Here is a 17300-nt window from a genome sequence, read left to right on the forward strand (position 1 = left end):
AGGAATTACTTACAGTAACTTGAAGTGAATTTATAATGGAATTACCAGGTGAGCTTTGAAAAAATTTTCCCCATCCTTCAAATATCTACCTATAGAGAGAAATATTGTGTGTACTCTAGAAGTCTCAGGAAAATAGACTAAATGATGTAGAAATATGTTCTACTAGCAGAGGTATTAGATGAACTCCCTGCTTTCACCGTGTGTTGTTAATAATGGTGATTATTTCAATCCCAGCCTTTCCATAATGTGGATAAAAGGGAGGGTCCAATATACCTTAGGAATCTAGAGTTGCTTATAGATGCTAGTTCTTCATTCAGAGATATTAAATATCATATGAAAATGACAATTTTCCATGACTTCATCAATGCATATTTTATCTGAATGAAAACTGGCCTTATATGCCTTATTATAAATTCCTTAGCTGCGCCATTAGTGCATGTAAAAGGGAATGGTTACATGCCTATAATTAAGTAGGGTGTAACTCAAAACACTTTGCTTCACACAGTCTGTACCATATGGTGACCACTGAGGCAAACTGGTGCAGATGAATGTGTCCTGAGATGGCAGCCTGCTTGTGGTTCTGCCTCCTCATCCAAATACCCAAGTGGATCACACAGAATCAGTCAAGTCCACTACACTGAAAAAGATGAGACATGACCAAGTTGTGGAACTAGATGATCACACAGAAGTGAAAACAAGGTAGCTCTCTAGTTAATTCATAGGTCTTCAATCATATACTCAGTCAGGAAAGTCAGGAATGGAGGAGCACATCAGGAGAATTACAGGAGTGACAGCACCTTCTTACTCTGTTCCGGGTGTTTCTAGGCAGAGACCACTTCTGTGATGGTCTTCAGCTCAGCCAACAGTCTCTGAAAAGCCAAGCAAATGTTGAAAAACAGTTTCCTTGCCTATATGAAAAATCACAGAATAGTGAGGTGTCCATACCTCAACTGAAGGCAGTATTTATCTGACAAAATATAGACAGTGTTGACACCTGTTCAGTGGTTAAATAGTAAGCAGCTGTAGGCTCAGGGACGTGTGTGAATCCTTGGTCCAAATCATTGATTTGTGGAGCTTCCATTCTTGGGGTGAAGGACAGATAGAATTCCATAAGTGAATGAAACACCGATGTGTTAGATGTTGGTAGCAGATGAATGAAAAGTAAGGGAGGACAGGAGGTCTGGGACAGCCATGGAGGCTATGGCAGGGGCTTAGGCTTGCACTCTGGGCAAGACAGAGATCTGTGGAAGGGTTGAGCGAGGAGGACATAATCCACCTCTTCACGGGTCCCTTGGAGGGTTAGAATGGGAGCTGCAAGGTGGCTTAGGAGTCAGCCAGGGGAAGAACTTGGGCAAGGGGAAGGTGACACTGAATATCACACTGATGTGGGTTAAAAACATCTGATTTGCAAATAGGTTTTCAACACATCCAATTCCACAAAGATACTAAGTTTTGTTTTGTTTTGTTTTGTTTCATGGACTGCGGGTGTAACACTTGCTTAGTGTACATGAGGCCCCCAATGTGATCTCCAGCACTCTACACAAAGCTAAACAAAACCAAGCTTTTCATCACTTCTTTCTTGCATACGTGGATAGGGTCCACTCCATACATAGGGTCTCCTTTCCCCATTCATTGTAAATAAGAGGGATTTACTGCTCAGCAATTGTTGGAACTGTTTCCCTTCTCCTTTCTTGCTCTGTTTTCTTTCATTTACAGTTTAGGTTGAGCTGAACTTTTTTCCTTCTTCCCAAGCTTTAATCCTGTCTAGCTTCTAAATCCCTTGAGAATTATTTGCAGCAAAGAATGCCAGCTAGTTTCAAAGAATGCTTCGCACTTGAATGCACTCAGTGAAGTAGAAGCTAGAGGAGTGTCCCTTCCCTCCTGGCGGATCTGGCAAGATGTGCTGATATGTGAGCCGTTATGGAAAAAATACATAGAAACTCATTTCTTTGATTTGTTGTTTGAATAGGACTTACTCTCCTTGGGAGTGGTTTTTTAAATTCTAAATTAATCTACTATTTTGTAAGAGAATCGCTTAGCGTTCATTGAAACCTGCTTAACTTTCTTGTAACACTCTGTCCTTAAGATCACTCTGCCAGTTTGGTTAGACAGCACAGCATAGGTAAGTAAATGTTTGTTTTATAAAGATTTCTAAATCTTTGTATCTTAATCTTTTCTTTGAAAGATAAGCATTTTGTTGTATCAGTCCTCCAAAGAAAAATGTCTTAGCTGTTATTTTTTGGTTTTGTGAAAGGTATTTGTATAGGCTTTTATAATTAGTACTGATGGAAAAGAAAGCATTAGCTTCAGAAAGATGATCTTTTGGTTAAAAACTCTGCTGTTGCTTCTAAGGCAAAGCCATAGTATGATACATAATCTATTCTAATGCAATAGATGTGGTGGCCCTTTTCCTTTTTGTTTTGTTTTGCATGTGAATATGGTAAATGCAATTGTTCATATCTAGCTGTTTCCCCAGAGCCTCCTGCACCCATAGGTGGCGCTTTGGGGAGGTGAATGGGTCATGGGAGTGGATTAAGCCACTGAAGAGTTTATAGCTAAATGTGCTCTAGGAGGTGGAGCCAAATCAGAAGAGCTGTGTCTCTCAGGGTGTGGCCTGGAAGGCTCTGTCCCCCTCCTAGCCATCCCCTTGACTCTCTGCTTCCTGGCTGACCTGACCAGGGCAGCTTTTCCCCTGCCGCGGCCCTCTACCATGCTGTTTCTTCTTTAGAGTCAGCCAGGTGCAACATGATCCAAAATAAATCTCTGCTCTCTTAGATTACATATTTGTGTCTCAGCAATGAGAAAGTGACTAAGACTAAGAATTTCATACCATGATGAATATGATGCATTCATCGTAAATTCTTTCACCTTCCTGCCCTGTGCCACCTTCTATGAATCATGTTCGTCTTTCTCAGTGGCTGCCTTTTACTCATTAAAATTGTAGTTTCATAAAAACTCAAAGTGGAGATTGCGGTTACATGTTGTATATGTGTAATAAGAGCACAAAGATGCATTGCAATGGAACTGGAAAATGTCCATGAGAAGATTATGGTAAAATGGGCAACATCTACCTCTCCCAACACTTATGAAGTAAAGGCAGTCTGTGTAAAACTGCTGTTCTAGTTTCTCCTATTATCCAAGTGTGCTGTTATCAGAGTGTGGTCTTCCGGCCTCTACAGTGTCTGTTGCAGAGTCCTCAAGTATTTCCACAATAAATGTTTGCTTGCTCACTGTATTATTGCTGGTGTTCACTGGCAATCCTTAGCATGAATCAAGGAAGGTCGCTGAGCTGTGTTAATAGTCATTGCATTTCCTACTCATTTAAAAATAAAGATCCTCATTTAAAAATAAAGTGTTCACTGAAAATGTTCCTGGATTAAGCAGGAAAGAAATAGTCACTGTTTTAAATCTCAGTTCTCAAGCATATGAATGTTTATTCTTTCTGATGAAGTGGGAAATATACACAATGTCCTGCTGCCCAGAAAAGTACAGTGGTCACAGAAGCTGAAGCTCTGGGGTCTGTGTGACTTGGGAACAGGACAGACCACTTTTTTTTCAGAGGGCATTATTTTAATAGAAATAATGATTAAAAGAAAAACTATGGTTAGTCAGACCTAAATGTTTAGCGGGTATTTCTTCAAAATTAACAGAGTAAGCCAGCTAATTCAAGAACAACAGGACGGTATTTGATAGCGTTGACAAAACTCAAGTTTTTTTAAAAAAAATATTTAGAAGACTTTTATTGCCTCTGTGTGGTCACTAGTTTCCCCAAAGTAAAATAATTTTTTAACAAGATTGATGATATTAACAATATGGTTTTTCAAATATCACCTAATAAAACTTGACATTTGGAAAATTCATATAAATCAGTGAGCCAATATTTTTCCAAATAAGTGATACATATGATACAATGCTATTATGTACTGGTGAAAGATCCAATCAAAATGCAAAGTCAAGGAATTTTGATATATTGAATAAAAATGATTAATATGGCTTCAGCTACTACATTGTAACTAACCCTTAAAAATCTATAATTTATTCAGTCTTGATACACTATGAAAGAAGAACAACTACAATTACTTGAATAAAACTGTTAAAATTCCTTTCTGTATTCCAATTATATATTTGTAGGGGACCAGAGGTGTTTCATTTTGTTTTGTTTTATTTGGAATACTTGGGCCAAAACAACATATAAGAAGTGTCTAGGTTACTTTTGTTGTTCCTGAGACAAAATACCCAACACTTAAAGTTAGAGACAGAAAGGTTTATTTAGTTCACAGTTTGTAGAGGTTTCAGTCCATAGTGAGCTGGCTCCAAGGTTCAGCACATAACAGAGGGGCATCACAGAACAGGCAGCAACGGTAAGCCTACCTTTCCTCTCTCCCTTTATATTCCTTTCAGGCTGTGGACTCATTGACTGGTGCTAATCATGGTCCAGTTGGAACTTCCATTTCCCACCCTCTTAATCCCAGACTCACACCCCTAATCCACATTTACACACCCTGACCCAACCACCTTTGAGACCCCACCCATGAGTTCCCGAGACTGTGGGGGAACATCTAGACACAGCCATATCAGGAAGAGGCTAAATGCAGAGCAAATGTAAAAATATCCCTGATGTAAGAGCTGATAAATAGCGGAGTTGCAGGATATAAGATCAACATGCAAAAAGCACTGATATATCTATATATTAACAATGAAGAATCTGAAAAGAGAATTAACAAAATGACTTTATTTCCAACAGCATCAACAGAATAGATTACTTACAAGTACATCCAGTCAAAGAGATACAAGACTTTTACACTGAAAACTATAAAACAATGCTAGAGGAAGGTAAACAATAAGTAAGTGGAAGGACTTCATGTGTTGCTTAATTGGAAAATTTAATATTGTTAAGATGATAATACTCCTTAAAATTATCTACAGATTCAGTATAATCCCTGTAAAATCCCAATGACCTTTTTTTTTTTTTGAGAATTTAAAATGTTGATCTTGAACTTCATATCAAATGACAAGGGTTCTTGAATAGTCAAAATCTCAAAGAAGAATAGCTAAATTGGAGGACTACCACTTTCCAATTTCAAACCTCACTACAAAGCTACAGAAATCAAAACAGTCGGGTGCTGGCATAAGGATAGGCATATCCTATAGAATTAATCTATGGTTTCTTTGTTAATTTTGTGGTACTAGAGGTGAAATCCAGGGAGCACTGCGCTCCTTTCTTCATCCTTTTTTTAAATTGATTTATTTTGACATAGGTTCTCACTGAGTTGCCCAGAGTGGCTTCACACTTATGATCCTCCTGGCTTAGTTTCCTGAACAGCTAGGATTACAGGCATGCTCCACTATGTCCAGTTAGATAAATTTAATTCTGACAAAGGTACCAAAAGCATTTTCTATGAAAAGAATAACCCCTTTAACATATGATGGAAAAGCTGATACTATGCATACAAAAGAATGAGATTGGACTCCTACATCAAAGCATATACAAATTTAACTCAGAGACCTAAATGTAAGTAGAGAAATAACACATAGTCATAAACCTTCAAGTTCTTGAATCTTTCAAAACTGTTTTTTAGATAAGACACAAAAGTGCAAGTCACCAAATAAAAATAAATAAATTGGACTTCATCAGTACCAAACCATTTTGGGATTAAGAACATGATTAAGGGAGTGAAAAAAACTCACAAAATGGGAGAAAATATTTGTAAATGATATATCTGTTTTAGTATCCAGAAATATATAAGCTCTTAGATCTCTACAACTAAAAATGACTGAATTAAGCAATGAGTCTTGGGTTTGAATAGACATTTCTCTAGTGAAGATGTATAAATGACTACTAAGCGTATGAAAAAATGTTTAACATTATTAGTCATTAGGGAAATGAAAATCAATAGATGCACAAGTTGGCTATAATTTTTTAAATGAAAAGTAAATGCTAATAAGAAGATAAAGAAATTGGAATCCTAATAAATTACCGGTTGGAATATAAAATTATGCAGCTCCTATTGAAAACAGTTTCACAATCCTTTAAAAATTGAAAAGTAGAACTACCATAGTATCCAGAATTCTACTCTTAGACTTATGCCCAAGAGAATTTAAAACAGATGTTGAAACAAAAAACATGTACATCTGTGTACACATTACACATCTGTGATCATGTTACAGTGATATTTATAATGGCCAAAAGACAGAAATAGCATATGCCCATGAACAGATGAATGACTAAACAAAATACATGATGCATACATAACCTGAAGGAATAACATGCTGTTATATGATGTAGCATGAATGGACCTTGAAAGATTATACTAAGTTGTCTTGTTTATTTTTTTCTCATTGCTGAGTCAAAACACCCAATGCACAAAAGGAAGGAGGAAAGGTTTATTTAGTTCATAGTTTGTGGAGGGTTCAGTCCACAATCAGGTGGCTCCAAGGCGGTGTGACATGGCACAGGGGCAACAGTTCAAGACAGTGGAAGACACCAAAAGCAGCAAGAGCAAAAGAGGAGGAGAACAAGTTTCTTCTCCTATCGTATATTGTAAGCAGGCTACCTCTCCTAGGGTGGGTGCAACACCCACAACCACCTGTGTGCCCTCCTCTTGCACAAGATGAGGATGTTTACAAGGGAGGACTCTGGCTCCCTGCTGAGTCTCTTAAACTTCAAAACTTCTTGAGTTGACACAATGTATCAACCATTACATAAGTGAAAGATGCTAAACAAGAAAGATTATCATATGATTCTGTTTACGGATAATATACAGACTAGAGAAACTCATGGGGACCAAAAGCAAATTAGTCATTACCAGCAATGGGGGAGGAAGCAAAAGGAAGTGATTGCTTAATGGTTACAGATTTTCCTGCTGGGATCCTTAATGTATTCTGGAACTAGATAGTGATGGATATTGTGAATGTACTAAATGCCATTGAATTGGCACATTTTAAAATGATCAAAACGGTAAAGGTTTATGTTCTGTGTTCTTTGCTACAATTTAAAAAATTTCAAATCTATCTTCTATTATGCCAGACATTAAAGAGACTTGTAAAATGATGAACAGTGCCACTAATCTCACTAAGTATTTTCGTTTTGTAAAATAGTTTCGTAAAAATCTATGATTTATATTAACATTGCATGTGTTTCCTTTTCATTGAGTTAATAAATATGTATTTTGAATTGCTTTTGGTTTTAATTTTTATTATTAAAAACATTGGTAGGTTTTACTCACATAGTCAAAAGCTTCCTCGCTTTCCTGGTCACTACAACACAATAGTTGTTACTGATAATTTACAGAAGGAGAGACTGATTTTGGCTCACAGTTACACTTGCTGGTGAGCGGGCTCCATAGCAGAGCAGCATAGTGGAAGGATCTGGGTGAAGGAAAGTTGCTCCAGTGTGTCCAGGACAGAAAGAGGAAAGGGACAAACCCAGAGGAAGATGTACCCTGCCAGGCCATGCCTCCTCCATGCAGGCCTCCCTCCCTCCATCAGCAAGTCCACTGCGGTGCCCCGTTATCCATTTATCCTGTGAAATCCCTGTCTATGAGCCTGTGAGGCTTTGGAGGCACGGTCTGAAGGGAGGAGTGGAGAAGTGGAAGAAAGGAGGGGCAGAAGATGCAAGGAAGAGTAGGCTCTGTCTAGATAGCTGGAATGAAGGTGTCCGTGGAGAGAAGAGTACCAGGGATCCATCCGGGTGGAGGGAGCGGGGTTTAAGTGCCTGGCCACGTGGGCCACTGCCATCACAAAGGTGGGCCAGGAATGGTGGCTGTGGGTGCAGCGGTTGCTGGCCTAAGCAATTCAGGAACCCACACATTATTTCAGTATAATGCATATGTGATGATTTTAAATGTGATTTTTGCTGTTGTCTAAATATCTATACTCATAAATACATTGTTTACTCCCAGTGAATACTTCCTATATTTCAGGTATTCTAAAAGATGTACGTATATGGCACGATTTTTATTTTTAACATACTATCTTAGGGAGTGATATGAGACTAAGACTTGGACATCATGGCCCTTCATCCCTAACCCTTGAACAAATGCCTCCTAGAAACAGATATTCTTATACATAGCCACATAACACTTTCACTCAAGAAACATGACATTTTCCCCATGTTTAGTTCATAAGACATCCATAGTTGTCCAGACCAGGCCTCTTATCTGAGTTTCTTTACGTGTTTATTTTAAAACGAGGTCCACGAACCAATAAAAGATCAAACATTGTATTTCCCTGTCCTCTTCCTTTAGCTCCTCTTAACCCAGAGGTGTTTCCAGCTCCCCACCCTTCTTGATTTTTTTTTTTTAGCCTGACATGACTTTAATATTTTGAAGAATGTAGCCTGTTGTTTTGTAGACTGTGTCTGAGTTTGCACCTATTTGATTATTTCCTGAGGCTGAGATTCAGGTTAAACACTGGTTGGCAGTTACCCTGCTGTGGCAACGTTGGACACTCTTCAGTGCACCCTATCGGAAGGCAAGAGACGTCCAGTGCCTCAGAGTTTATGACCGGGCCCTCTTCTAACTATCTCATGCATTTAATTTTCAAAACTATGTTGTGCTGAGGCTACTGTTTTTATGCCTTGTAGAGGCAAGTGTTTTACATACAGAGAAAGATTAAACATCTTGTCTAAGACACATGGCTGCTAAACAGTAGAGCAGAGCTCTGATATCAGTTTTTCTAGAACCTTCGAAATTAACTAGCCAATACTATACCGGGAAGAGATCATAACTGATTTTGTAGTTCTGAGCTCACCACCTACACCCACCGCATCTGAGGTGAGTCCAGAGATGGATACCGAAGCTTGCAGTGAGAATTCCTGTAGGGAGAGCAATGCATCCCACTCCACCAGCCCTGCACAGCAGTGGTAGAGTCAGAGAATCTCTCAGACAACTCCAGAGGCTGCGAGCAAAGGGGTGGTACCTGACTCATCCTGAAAAATTCAGAGGGTAAGCCCGATGCTGCCTTCCAGGCTGGCACATGCACTGTTTTGAGGGTCATTTGTAGACAGGACAATGCTCTTGATTTCGAAGAGCTCACAGAGGGAAGATTCCCGCCAGCTTTTGGGGCTGCCAGGAGGTGGACGCTGAGAAGTTCACTGCAGACAGCCTGCCTAGAATGCTGCAGTGAACCCATGTCAGGAATTCCCACAGAGGCGAGTCTCCGAAGAAGTCATTTGGGGAAGAATTTCTTTACCTTTTTCATCTCTTTTCTTGCTTTCCAACTCTGCAGGACTTATGAAAGATCATATCAAAAGGGGAAAGACGTAAGAGTTGGGAGTAGTTGAGAAAAAAAAGATAAGCATGTTCTCCTTCCCCTCCGTAGGTTTTACAAACAGAGCCAGGCAAGATGTTGGATTTCACAGCGTAAGTAGAAGGTTGAGCTATGGTTTGTGCTATCTGAGAATGAGACTGCTTGTTAATAAATGGAAAATAAATGTAAAACTTGGGATCTGCCTGAGATTTCATGCTAGGACAGAAGAGAACAATTAGCAGGATAGGTTTAATAGTCAGTGGTGAGAGAGAATGAAATGGAGATAGCACAATACACTGGCTGCTTGAGGACCCAATTTCTTTCCTGGTTTTCTCCTCGGGCTGGTCTTATATGGACGCCTGGGAAAGAACTTTTCTCCATGACTGTCAGACTGTTCTCACCTTTGGCTCTGATGTAGAGGATCCATTAAAGACTTACGCTTCTCCTGGGAGATTGTCCAGAACTGTGTGGTGTTTTACCTTTGAGTGAACTGAAAATAGAACTCTCCCAAGCATTAGATGGCATAGATTATCCACAAGAAGATGACACTTTTCCTCAGTTTTTCCACCAAAACTCTCCCTCTACAGCGGGTGACAGCTAGTGTTGCCTCAGCAGAGCCTGACAGTCACCCGGATATTGAGGCCCCTGTGGCTGCTGAGCTCTGGAGACCCACAATGCCCATCGGTCCCTCATTCCACTTCTACTGGCATCGTCTTCCCTTCAACACTGTGCTTGGCTAAGCTAGTTTTCTACTCTTTCTACCTCAGTTTCTATTTTCCACAATATGCTTTCTTCCTGTCCTCCCACCCTGGGGGAGGATGTGGTGTCTGATTTGAGCTGTGGTGATTGCCAGAGTTTGGGGCTGCCTCTGCCCTCTTCTCCTCAGGGTGAAGCTTCACTGGGTTCTGCCCCAGCTGCCCCCAGACCTGCCTCTCACATGCTGCAGTCCCCCATGGTCCATGGGCCCTGCTTCTGGGCCCAGGGATCTAAAAGCCAAACTGATCTGGTGGACAAAAGTAGGCCCAACAGGAGCATTTTGAGATATGCAGCTTTAAATTTTTTTAATTAAGAAGGGGAAAAACATCAATTGACTCACGTGTTTGGGAATCATTCTGTGAGGTGGCTTGTCAATTTAAAATTTAAGTAAAATACTTTAAAATTAATTATATTTTCTTCCTTTGAGTGTTGATAACAAAGAACAGAGCAGATTGCCATTTTAAATTAGGACAAAAACTGTATATTAGCTCAAATCATATTGTGTTACTATTATTCAGCTTTTTTTTCATATTTATCTTAAGTAGGAAAATACCAGTTTCATATGGTTTGGCCTAATATTGATATTCTAAAGACATTTTTGATGATATCATCTTGCTGTAAATGATTTTGTATTTGAATGTTAATGTATTAGTCTAGGTCCTTATTTTTTATTTCTTTCTCTCCCTTCCTCTCTTCCTTTTATCTCTTGTGTTACTGAGGATTGAACCCCAGGCCTTCGCTCTGAGCTATACCCCTACCACTTTTTCATTATTTGATTTTGAGACAGGGTCTCACTAAGTGCCAAGCTGCCCGAGCTGGGCCTAAACTTGCATTCCTCTTGTCTCAGCCTTCCAGGGTGTTTTATATTATTTTTAGTTACTTCGCACTGCCAGTGGAGTGCATTGGCTGCTTGGTGATGTCAAGAACTTGAAAATTAAACCTGGGCATAAACATGCTTCTGGTTATGATTTGCCTTTTCTACTCTCCATCGGCATAATTCAACTTGATGCTGTGTACTTCTTTTTTTCTTTTATTCTATTCCATATGGTGGCACCATAACCACCAAAAGATGAATACTTTCAGTGCCTTTCATATCAAAGCAGCAGCTTTCACATTCTATTCTGTTGAGCCTACCTTTTGGCAGTGGATAAAACCATGCAGTTAAATCTGTGCTCATAGCTGGTTTTATTTGGGAAAGATTTTCTTTTGAACTGGTGGCCACCCATGCTTTTATAATTATCAGAAATCAAATTGCTCAGCATTCCTGGTAGGAAATATTCACAATTCGCTTCCTTGCTTTTGGGAGAAAAAGAAAAAGAGCTGAGAATATTAGGGAACTCCATTTTATTTGGCATGTTCCCCATGGGACTGCTCTAATGCCGTGCTAAAGCCCGATTTGTCTGCGTGGTGCTCTTTCAAGCACAGTCTTAACAATGTTTCACTTTCTCAGAACCCTACACAGAAGAAAACTTCAAAGAATTTTTATTTTATAAAAAGTGAGACGATGTCAGTATAAATCCTCTGAAATGAGCTGATTCTTAAAAGTTGCAGATAAAAGTGTTACAGTCCTGTGGGGTAGTCTTATAAGCATCTCCATATGGTTTGAAAAGTGAAGCACTCCAAATTTAAGTCTAAGATGCCAGCAGAGAGGTCTTTGTGAAGTGGATGAGACATCTCCTGTAAGCTTACAGCTTCACCAGGCCCTGCTCGATGCCCAGGGGTAGGTGCCATCAGTCCAACCTCTCTTCCACTGGGTTTGAGTTTCCCACCCATTGTAGGAAGAGACATTGGGGGCTTTGTCTGCAGTGGCTTTGTTTGCTTGAGCCGCTGGTAAAATAAACATGACCTTGGGGTTGCTGAACCCCTTGGTGCAGCACAGAGGTCCTGGGAGAGCAATTCCACCAGACACAGATGACTTCATCAGGGTTTGGGGGGCAGGTTCCTCGTTTGTGATGCTTGGATGACAGCATCCTGCCCAGAGCTGCCTAGGACTGAGCTAGGGAGTGGGATTTTCAGGCAGAAACACCTTAGCCCTGGAGAGGGGCCCAGAGCAGGGAACATGAAGACAAGCTTGTCCTCTTTCCCTTTAGCCTGGCACTGTGGTCAGTGAATCTTCAGGGATGCTTTAGAGACTTGTCAGGCAGATCTGGGGTTTGGAGAAGTCCTCACAGTTCATCTTTGGGCTGTGCTCATGAGCCCTGCCCTGCCCTTGGCCCCATGAGAACTGAAAATGTACTGGCAGGGGCTTCGGTTGAGAATCATTGAATGACTCAATGCATCAGAAGTTTATGTGATAATTTAAAAATTTTTGAAGAAAATTCAGCATTTAAAATAGAAAAATCAGCTTTATAATTTTGTATTTGTTGAGTGGAAAAATATTAAATGGAGGTGATTAACAGAAATGTTTGGTATGCATAATGCTTTCCCTGATTCTTATTAATTGTATATCAAGACGGCATATATAAAAGTGGAATTCGAGGAATTTTACCTCAGCGATTCATAAGTTTTCATATCAAAAGTTTTCCATCAGCTCTGGTACTTTTAAGGAAATTAATAATTTGAGTTCAGTGTGTGATATGCCTACTACAGCCAACAGAATGTTTTTGGGAACTTTAAATTCTTTTTCATTATATTGCCAAGAATGTAAATGCAAGCTCTTTACAAAATAATTATGCAAGGAGTAAAAACCTTATTGTGCATCTCTCATAAATAAAATGTAGACAGACACCCTAACCCTGGCCCAAGCAGTACTTCATGTTAGGAATGAAGAATTTGTTTGCCCCATTGCCTCCCAAGCCCAAAGTAATAAATCTCAAAAGCTTCAATATTGATTCAACAAAGTGAATGGCTGAGTCATTTCAAGAGACTCTGACAAGGGGACAAATGCTGCCATGGTGACATTTTGAAATGCAGTGCGGTCAGCGAGCCTTGCTGGTTTCCTCCCCCTGCCATTAGGGCAGAATGACAGACCATACCACACGCAGCTCCCTAAGCCAGAGCAGCAAGGAGAGAAAAGAAAAGATTTTTAATTAGCTGCCCTCAAAAATTCTGTGCACATCAATGTTTAATTTATAGGGAAATTCTTTTTTGAGCATGACAAAAACCGTTCTGAGATAGAGAAACTATTGATGTTTTTTAAAGTCTTAGAATTCTCTGTAAATGTTTTGTAAAAACACTTCTTGAACATAAACTGTTTTTACCTTGGTAGGGAAAGACAAAATAGTTTCTTCTGGACATATAATTGTATTCAATTCATTTTTTAAAGTAATATAAGAAAAATCACATATGGTTTGTAACAGAACATTAATCTAGTGCTACTGTGATATATATCTACACTTTTAAAGAGATGAGATTATTTGTTAGGAAGCAACACATACACGACGTTATTTATTTATTTTTATTTTTTTTTGGTTCTGGGGATCGAACTCATGACCTTGTGCTTGGAGACAGGTGCTTACAACTGCTGAACTAAATCCCCAGCCCTTGGCTGTTATTTAATATTTCATTCATTTATTGCAGTTAAAATGCACTCTTTTCTGCATTAGTGGAAAATAAAATATAATCCAAAATCTGATACAATTCATATCTTAACAATGAAGAGAAGCAATTTTGAAGTTTTTAGTAGGAAAATGTTTTAAAATATATGATTTTTAGTATACTTCTTTATGAATAATTAATATAATGCTTTCAATATTGGATTGGTTAATTCAATAAAACTTTTTCAAATGCACCTAAAATGCAGTTAAGATAAGAAATCTTTTTTTTTGTTTTTTTCCATTGTTTTTCTGCTTGTCAAATATTGGAATCTTACTATATCCTACTCTTTATTATCTCACTCAGTTCACACACAAGCCCATGCCAGTGTAAGAATCTCCATTTTGCAGACAAAGAAACTGAAGTGTGAAAGATTAATACATTTATTTAAACACTCCCAACCATTCTATACTGGACTTAATCTTATGAAATGCTTTTAGGTTTGCTCCCCTGTCATTCAGAAAACAAACTGTACTACTGACTCATAGACTCAGATGTTACATTCTACAGATGAAGTTTGTAAGCAAAACATTTTTAATATAGCTTATAAAGAATTATGATATTCACAACTTTATCATGTTACGAATATACTTTATCATGTTATTGTATTAATTTTAGAAAAAAATTAATATTAAACATACTCAAAGCTAAAAAAGGGAGGCATAATTAAGCACAAAAATGAAGTATAAGTTCCATGAAAAAAAAAACAAGAAAAAAACCTTTCATCGTCACTCATTTGGTTTTTGCCATCACATTTCTGGCTTAAAATTCTAAAATTCCACTTTAGTGTCTCTTGTCTGTGATGCTCTGGGTTGACTACTTGCTTGGTTAGCAATCCTAAACTACAGATAACATTTTTGGTACACTTGGTGTTTTTAGGAGCCAAACAATTTATAGAAAAGTTTGTGACAAATCATATTAGTAATTTCAAAGTAGTCAGAATGAACTATGATAAATCAGGCACCTATGGAAAACCTACAAATAGTCTAACTACAATCCAGAGGTTTTGGAAGGTAGGAAGATAAGAGAACATCACTCTTGGAGGCCCTTCAGCATTTCCCTCTGGCCTGCCCCATGGACTACTGGATTAGCTTTTGCCCACCCACTTTATGGGCAGAACCAACCAGAGCCAACTAACTTCTTTCTGGGAAGGTGTGTGGCCACCTCTGGCCTGAGCTATGTGGGAGCCCTTCCGCCATTTTCTTCTGTGATGGCTTCTCCCTCACACACTTGTGCCATATCATTGTCCCAGGTTTAGCTGTCAGCTTCATTTTCCTTCCTGTGTAGAAGTTTGATGCTTTATGTAATGAAGGAAGGACATGACAAATGCCTCATGTGGTAACTTCGTAGTGCTTCCAGATTTCAGCTTTGTCATTGTCTGCTCTCAGCCTTACATCCCGCAGGAAGACTTGCTCCTCTCAATTTTCCAAGACCTTCCCCAGTTTTTCAACTCTCGACATATTTTCTTTTGCTGTCTTTATTGGTGGAACAACTCCAGGGGCCACGAGTCACATAGATTTTTAAGGAAATGGCATCACTATCAGTTGTATAACTTCTGCAGCCCTGGGGGACAAGCATGGACAGGACTGGCCCCACAACCCAGTGATTGCCAAACTCCAAGGAGGCAGATTTTCTTATAACTACCAGAAAAGAACTCATATGTCTTTGATTTTAGCTCCAGAGTCAGACTGTAACTTCTTTAAAGCAGAATTTTCAAAAAAGTATTTTGAATATTGATAAGAATAAGATGGAAAAAAAATTTCTGTGACTAAATAAATTCATAAAACAGGGAATTAAGGAAATTTGAACTGATTTATTTACTGCACTATTCAGATCTTTTATTACTTTATTATGCTTAGTGATTTGCTAAGAATATTTCCCATACTTGTGGTTGGATTACCAAGCCTTTTGCCTTTTGCAGGCTGCATACACTAACAGCAATGCTGAGATATCTGGTTTGCTGAGGGACTTTAATTCAGTGGCGTTCAAATATAAGCAGTGCTATTGCCTGTAATCTCTTCGTTATGTGTTCTGTGTCAATTCATTCCTTTTCATTGCAAGGTAAATATCTTGGAAAGATTCTATAGCATTAATGTAGTTTAAAACATTATCTCAAATCATATGTAAAGGTTTTATTCCTTCTTGAAACTGATATACAAATTCAGTGTGTGCAGCATGAGTGAGTGGTGTTTGATTTAGGGTACCTCTTTTTTCTCCCTGTCCTTTTTCAAAGCCTAATTCTCCTGGATATTGAGAGCTGAGGGAGCACAGGAAAAGAAGCATCACTTTGCTTAACTACTGCCAGGCCTAGTGACCTTCTGGTCGGGGTTGGTTCTCTGTACAACACACACAAACCGTAATCCTCAGTGCGAAAAGCATACTGATCTTCTTAAACACACCTAAGTAACTTGTGTGGGTTCTGTTGGTCTGTAGCATGTTTCTGTATAGCAAGTTCTTCCTTAACTACCCACTGAAGCTCTTTCCAGAAAGTAAAGAACTTCTTATTTCTAGATTCTCCCAGTAGCAGAGACTCTTCACTTGGTTCAGGTATAGGCAAGATTTTGCTCATGAGTGGCTTCTATAATATGCCAAGGCATGGGAGAAGTATCCGACCTTGTACAAAGGTAGACTGAAGCTCCACCCTGAAGTCTGTCCATTCCTACATTGTTTCTCCCTGTATTTCTTTCCTATCAGTGCTAGGATCAGGGCAGATCAATAAGTCAGTAGGGAAATGAGCTCCCAACCTTCCTTCCCCACCATACTCTCCAATCTCTTCCATAGTTCTTCTAGAAGAGAAAGGCAGGGCCCACTTCTCCACAATGCTACTTAAGGCTGCTTCTTTCACTTACTCCCTCCCCTTGTAGTGAGGATGGAGGTAGGTGATTATTCTATATTTTCTGTATCTCTTAAACAGCTGTAGAGAGATAGGCATGGTTGTGCACACACGCAATCCCAGAGAGGCTAACGCAAGAGGATCACAAGTTCAAACACAGCCTGGGCAATGAAACTCTGAGGATGTAACTCAGTGTGAAAGTCTAGATTCAATCTCTAGTACTCCACACACACATAAGCTGTGGAGACAGAGTTGGGAGGTCCCAATGGTGGACATTTTTCTTTTGAAGTGTTGTACTGCTTGTGTCTTTGGTCTCAATTTAGACCTAATGACCTAGTTCTGGAGGAGTGGAACATAGCCCATATATTGATTTATAATATCATAAAATGTCCACAGCAGGCAGACAAAAAGCTTTAGTTGGTAGATAGTTATTGTTAGATTAATTTTGGAGGTTAAGTGTGAAAAGTTGTAGTGAGTTCATTGATGGTAGAGTTTTAGATCAGAGCAAATAAGAAGTTATCCAGAACCTGAAAGTATTATAAAAGAAATTCATCCCCCATCCCCTGCCAGTATGCTCAGTTTCTTAGTGCCCAGATAATTGTTCCTGTTGCAGTTCCGTTTGCTCATAACCTCTAGAAACAGCTGGTCACTGTGAGGCATAGCAAGTCACTGTGATGCGTATGTAGGAACCAAACCCCAATTGACAAGCCATTCTGCCTCTGTACTCCCTGCTTTGTTATCTCATATAAGCCCTAGATTACCAGATATCAAGGCCTTATATTTAGGGAATGATCCTGATTAGTGCCTGTTGATGTAAATAAATCTGCCTCCAAATCCTAGATGTCATTTCAGTGCTTCTGTTTGCCATAGCATTGGGTGCATCAGCCAGGAAGACCAGCTGTGAACTTTTTGGTAACTGGTCACGGCC

General features: G+C 39.2%; 1 protein-coding gene across 1 annotated transcript in view; it reads left to right on the forward strand.

Annotated features, from left to right (window-relative positions):
- The first annotated feature begins 1908 nt into the window (after positions 1–1908).
- The window catches only part of Adgrv1 (adhesion G protein-coupled receptor V1), a 526418-nt gene continuing 511026 nt past the window's right edge, over positions 1909–17300 (forward strand). Inside the window, exon 1 of the mRNA XM_063245326.1 lies at positions 1909–2122. The gene's annotated coding sequence lies outside the window, so the exon portion shown is untranslated. The remainder of the gene's footprint in view (positions 2123–17300) is intronic.

Source organism: Cavia porcellus, unplaced genomic scaffold, assembly GCF_034190915.1.
Source record: "Cavia porcellus strain 051 isolate PalLab524CR breed Dunkin Hartley unplaced genomic scaffold, mCavPor4.1 scaffold_2, whole genome shotgun sequence".
Taxonomy (NCBI): Eukaryota; Metazoa; Chordata; class Mammalia; order Rodentia; family Caviidae; genus Cavia; species Cavia porcellus.